The sequence below is a fragment of the Nicotiana tabacum genome, chromosome 19, assembly GCF_000715075.1.
Source record: "Nicotiana tabacum cultivar K326 chromosome 19, ASM71507v2, whole genome shotgun sequence".
Taxonomy (NCBI): domain Eukaryota; kingdom Viridiplantae; phylum Streptophyta; class Magnoliopsida; order Solanales; family Solanaceae; genus Nicotiana; species Nicotiana tabacum.
Window position 1 is genome coordinate 104,937,163 of NC_134098.1, and position 6,666 is coordinate 104,943,828.

The following is a 6,666-nucleotide window of genomic DNA, read 5'->3' on the forward strand; positions in this document are numbered from 1 at the left end:
TTAATGCTTAAGATTCCTTAACAGTTATAGCTAAGGTTCCAACGTACCATCAACTTCTTCCCCCTTTTCTCTTTTCCTTCTTTCTTTCTCTGCCCGTTTTTTTTTTTTGGTTTCTCTTGAAGCTTTTGATTCGTTCCCCCTTCCCCTAACCCTTTTCAATTTTTGGCAGATATGTTTCTAATAGGCTTCGGCCCTTTTGTTTCAATTCCTTATCGTTTTATTTCCTTATTCTATTTTTGTTTTACTAGTTAGTTCTTTTCTCTTTTTTTTCCTTTGAACTTAAATTATTTACTAAATATTCAATATGTCCTCATTTAAAATATTGGGGTATTACATTTGCTTACGCAAATTTCTCCATTTAATGCATGTTGATGCACCAGTTTGGCAGAGAAAAACAGAGGTGTGTGATTCTCGGTTATCAATAATAGTGGATTTTACTATTACTTGTAACTTGTAAGTTCAAGTACGTACTAAAACATTTTAAAAAGGAATGTATATAAAGTACTAAGCTAAGTAACACTATGGCTGTCCAACGGGACGGGACGGGACAAAATTAACGGAACGGGACGATATTTAGCCGGGACGATGGCGGGACGGGACGAAACGGTAGGCCCATCCCGTCCCGCTAACAAACGGGATGGGACGGGACAGGACGGGACGGACGGTAGGCCCATCCCGTCCCGCTAACAAACGGGATGGGACGGGATGAGACGGGATGGGACGGGATGTGTTCGCGGGCCTTAAGTGTCATTTTAAAAAAAATATTATTTAAGCATTGAGTTTGACAATGGATATTCTTTTGACAATGACTAAGTTTTTAAAGTTTGCAATATTCTAGTTTTTTGACTTATTTAATAAACTTAAAAATTAAACGAAAATTAGGAAACTAAGTAAAGAATTATAAAATATTAAAACAAAAGACTTGTAATGAAATATTCTAGCAATTATAAATATATAATAGAGTTATAATTTATTTAATATAATTTCAATCCATTAAGTAACTAAGTAAAAGTGTAAGATAATTCATAAAATAAATTCCACGCTTAGAGCCTTTTATTTTATTAATAGAACTTTCAAATCTCACATACAAATATAACAGTTAAATAATTACAACCAGTAGGACTATGACCTATATCAGATGTGATAGACACTTTACAATCTAAGTGAAAAAATACACAACGAATATACTGAAGATATTCATTGAAATTTAAAAACATCATTTCTAACTGTAGTCTTAGGAAAACCTTGAAAAGCAGGATTATAAGTTTCTTGTATATAATGCACAAAAGCAGGGTGAGAAGAAAAAGTAAAAGGTTAGCCATAGACAACCACCATTTTTGCTAAGTTCTCACGATCTCTATCTTTGTTATAGGGGCATAAAATAGTACCAGAAGCAGGGTCAAGCTGTTATTGTAAAAAATTAGAACCCCCACCAGATCCACTAGGAGTGCTAGTACCGGTGCTAGGATCCGGTATTTGTCCGGCTTCTATTTTAGCTTGTATCCATAAAGCTTTGTGGTCCCTACCTAAGTGCCTAGATAAACTCCCCGTCCCACCACTTTTGGTGTGCGCAAATCGTTGCTTACATATTTCATATGTAGCACGTTGATTGACTTTATCATGTTTAAAAAATTTTCATACAAGTGAGTTTTTGGGACGTTCACCCTTAGGCTTACCCCATACAGGAGGTACAAGGGGGTAAAGCTCCAGACCGAGATTGACTCTGAGTTGGAGCTTGTTTTGCGGGACTAGTGGGTGTTTCATCTAATTCTTCTTCCTCATTTTCTTCATCCTCATTTTCTTCGTCCTCAATAAAAATATCATTGCCAAATTGTCTTTGTAAAGTTTCATGATCTAATTGTTCTCCCAAATTAATATTATAACATGCGGGGGATTGGAAAAATGAAGTTTCATCAACATGAGTCATTTCATCTATATGTTTTCTAATTATAGGATAAGGGATAGGATTAGGACTAGGATTATGATTACTACTACTTTCACCTTTACTACTTTTTTTACTAGGTTTTTTAAATACGCCAAATATATTTTTAAGTGCCATAATTTAAATACGAAATTAAATTTAAAAGTTAACACAAAAATTAAAAACACAAATAAAATACGAAAATAGAACACGTAAAGTAAACACAAAAATTAAGCACTAAAATAATGCGCAAAAAATATATATTAAAATTAGGAGATGGGACGTGTGCACCGTGATTAAATATTAAAACTTGAAGAAATTGCCCAAAATATTGCTCCAAATACTTGAAGAATTAATTTGAAGCTTGAAAGTTGCTCCAAAAATTTGTCCAAATATTTAAAACTTATCACTTGATTGCGAGAAAATTGAGAGAATAATATAGATAGAATGTAAGAGATTTGAGAGAGAATGATTTATTTTTGTGGCAAACAATGAAGAAGGATTGAGGTATTTATAGTAGAAAATAGGGCCAAAGTATAATTAAATAAACTTAGGGATTATATTAAAAGTTTGGGAGGGGGGATGGGTGTTTTTGGGGGGGGGGGAGGGCAAATATGGCCGTTTTGGCCGTTGGGAACGACTATTTTTGCAATTATAGCCGTTGCCCAACGGCTATAATTCAAAAAAAGGGACACGGGACGGGACGGGACAAAACGGGAGGAAATGGGACGGGATAAACGGGACGAAATGGCTATCCCGTGTCCCGTTTAACATGGACCATCCCATTTAAAATTAAGTGGGACGGGACGGGACGGGACGTCCCGTCTCGTTGGACAGCCTTAAGTAACACTCTATAAACATCAATATTATTGACGAATACTACATTTTTTGTTTTCTTAAAAACGAATGCTACATTATGCATGAAAATAGATATTAATTTGTTGGCTCTGTAAGCAAGGAAGATTCAACAGAACTGTTGGGAATAAACCCCTATAAAAATAATGTTCACAGTAATAAAAGCGGAATAATTATATAGCACCGATATACGGTAATTAGCAAAAAAAAGAGTGACAACAACACCAAGATTTTTACGTGAAAAACCCTTTGAATAAGCGAAAAAACCACGGCTCCGAGACGAGTAACTGATATCACTATAGCAAGGAATTAGTCCGAGTAAAATACTCCAAAGACCACTATAACACTCAAAAGAAATAACCCTCTTTTGATATTCTCACCTCACTACAATATCGCTCACTCTCTATTTTTCTCACAGACTATTTTCTTATACCTTGTGTGTGAAACCTCACTCTTTGTTTCTCTCTTTGTTGGTGTGTGGAAATGAGAGTTGAAGCTCTCCTTTTATAGCTAAAGTCTCACTCTCTAAAGCCTACTATATTTGACAATTTGCACACACTTTTTCTTCTTTTTTTAATGTTGACAATTCAACAAAGTTGGCTACCAACCCAAAACAATTCAACAAAGTTGGCTACCAAACCAAAGAAATTCAACAAAGTTAGCTACCAAACCAAAGAAATTTTCCTTAGGCACATGCCTATTACTTTGGCTATTGGGAACCCATTAATCTCCCCTTCCAGTCTCATTCATCTAGAGGAGGTAGCACTGTCTTCTAGTTTGAGTGCATGCCTACAAGTTCTTTGCATAGCTCGAACTTATCTCTTGGTAACACCTTGGTCAACATATCAGTAGGATTTTCACTCGTGTGAATATTTTTGACCTGTAAAGATTCGTTCTCCACCTGCTCACGAATCCAATGATATCTCACATCTATATGCTTTGTTCTTGCATGGTACATGGAGTTCTTTCTCAAGTATATTGTACTTTGAGTGCAATTCCATCTCTTGAAGAAACCGCTTGAGCCATACCATCTCCTTGCCAGCTTCTGTAGCGGCAATGTACTCTGTTTCAGTTGTTGAAAGTGCAACACACTTCTGCAATTTAGACTGCCATGATATAGCTCCCCCTGAAAATATAAACAAATATCCAGTAGTGGATTTTCTGTTATCAATGTCACCTGTTATATCAGCATCTGTATAGCCCTTCAAGAGATGGGCGGTAACAAATATTTGTTACTTTTATTGATAATGCTTTACGAAAATTATGGGTTTATATTTTGAAAACCAAAAATCAGGTGTTTCAAGTTTTCCAGAAGTTTCATGCTATGGTGGAAAGGGAGGCAGGCCAAAAGCTAAAGCATCTCCGAAGTAACAATGAAGGTGAGTACATTTCAAGGAAATTTGAAGAGTATTGTTCAAACCATGGGATCAGACATGAAAAGACAGTTCCTAGAACCCCACAACACAATGGCGTAGCCGAAAGGATGAACCGCACCATTGTGGAGAAGGTGAGAAGCATACTCAGAATGGCTAAACTGCCTAAGTCATTCTGGGGTGAAGCAGTTCAGACAGCATGTTACCTGATCAATAGGAGTCTATCAGTTTCGTTGGCGTTTGACATCCCAGAGAGAGTTTGGACCAACAAGGAGGTGTCCTACTTGCATGTGAAGGTGTTCGGCTGCAAAGTTTTTGCACATGTACTAAAGGAGCAGAGAAAAAAGGTGGATGATAAATCTGTTCCTTGCATATTCATCGGATATGGAGATGAAGAATTCGAATACAAATTATGGGATCCCGTAAAGAAGAAGGTCATCAGAAGTAGAGATGTAGTCTTCCGAGAAAGTGAAGTTAGAACTGCTGATGATATATCAAAGAAGGCCAAGAATGGTATTATTCCAAACCTTGTTACTATTCCTTCTACTTCTAACAATCCCACAAATGCAAAAAGTACGACCGACGAGGTTGCCGAGCAGGGGGAGCAACCTGGTGAGGTTATTGAGCAGGGGAGCAACTTGATGATGATGTCGAGCAAGTGGATCACCTCACTCAGGGAGAAGAACAACCTCAAGCTCTGAGGAGATCAGAAAGTCCAAGGGTAGAGTCATGCAGGTACCCTTCCATGGAGTATGTCATCATCAGTGATGAGGGGGAGCCAGAAAGTCTTAATGAGGTGATGTCTCATCCAGAAAATAACCAGTGGATCAAATCCATGCAAGATGAGATGGAATATGTGCATAAATATGGCACGTTGGTTGAACTTCCAAAAGGGTAAAAGACCACTCAAATATAAGTGGGTCTTTAAACTCAAGAAAGATGAAAATGGCAAGCTGGTCAGATAGAAAGCTCGATTGGTGGTAAAAGGCTTCGAGCAGAAGAAAGGTATTGATTTTGACGAAATTTTCTCACCTATTGTCAAAATGACTTCTATTTGAACAATATTGAGCTTAGCATCTAGCCTAGATCTTGAAGTGTGGTAGTTGGACGTGAAAACTACATTTCTTCACGGAGATTTGGAAGAGGAGATCTTTATGGAGCAGCCAGAAGGATTTAAAGTAGCTGAAAGGAAACACATGGTGTGCAAACTAGATAATAGTCTTTATGGGTTAAAGCAGGCACCAAGATAGTGGTATAAGAAGTTTGACTCATTTATGAAAAGCCAAACTTACACAAAGACATATTCTGATCCATGTGTATACTTCAAAAATTTTTCTGAAAATAACGTTATTATATTGTTGTTGTATGTGGATGACATGTTAATTATAGGAAAAGACAAGGGGCTGATCACAAAGTTGAAGGGAGATTTGTCCAAGTTATTTGATATGAAAGAGTTGGGCCCAGCACAACAAATTCTGGGTATAAAGATAGTTCGAGAGCGAACAAGCAGATAGTTGTGGCTGTCTCAGGAGAAATACATTGAACGTGTACTGGAACACTTCAACATGAAGAATACTAAGTCAGCTAGCATACCTCTTGCTATTCATCTAAAATTGAGCAAGAAGATGTGTCCTATAAGTGTGGAGGAGAAAGGGAACATGGCTAGAATTCCTTATTCTTCAGCGGTCGGAAGCTTGATGTATGCAATGGTATGCACCAGACCTGATATTGCTCATGCAGTTAGTATTGTTAGCAGATTCCTTGAAAATCCTGGAAAGGAATATTGGGAAGCAGTCAAATGGATACTCAGGTACCTGAGAGGTACCACGGGAGATTGTTTGTGCTTTGGAGAGACTATATGCTGCTTACCAAATAAACAGTAGTCACACGGTTTTACCATTGTACCTTTGGCATAAGAAATGAGTGATTTCTTGGCAAGAATCTGCAATCCCTTCTCGCTCATATGACCCATTCTTTTGTGCCACAAATCTGTAGAAATCTCATCTTGTGTCGCGCTCAATTCACCTTGGCATATTTCTGCATTTGTCCTATACAACGTGCCATGAGCAACTCCCTTTGCAATCACCAATGATCCCTTGGTGAGTCTCCACTTTTGATTTGCAAAATAGTTCTCGTATCCATCTCGGTCTAAAGCAATTCCCGAGATCAAGTTCATCCGCAAATCAGGTACATGTCGCAAATCTTTCAGAACCAATGTGCATCCGACATTTGTCTTGATACAAATGTCACCAATCCCCGCAATCTTTGAGTAACTTGTGTTACCCATTCTCACAAGGCCGAAATCACCTACTACATATCTGCAAAAAAGATCTCTTGCCGGTGTGGCATAGTAATATGCTGCTGTATCAACCATACATTCTGACTCTAGACCTAATAAGTGCATGCATTCCTCTTACTCGTTTATACAGAGGATAACATTGTCATTGTTTTGCACCATGGTGGTTGTGTTATCGTCATTCTTCTGGCCACTAGTTTCACCTTTGTCATTCCTTGGAT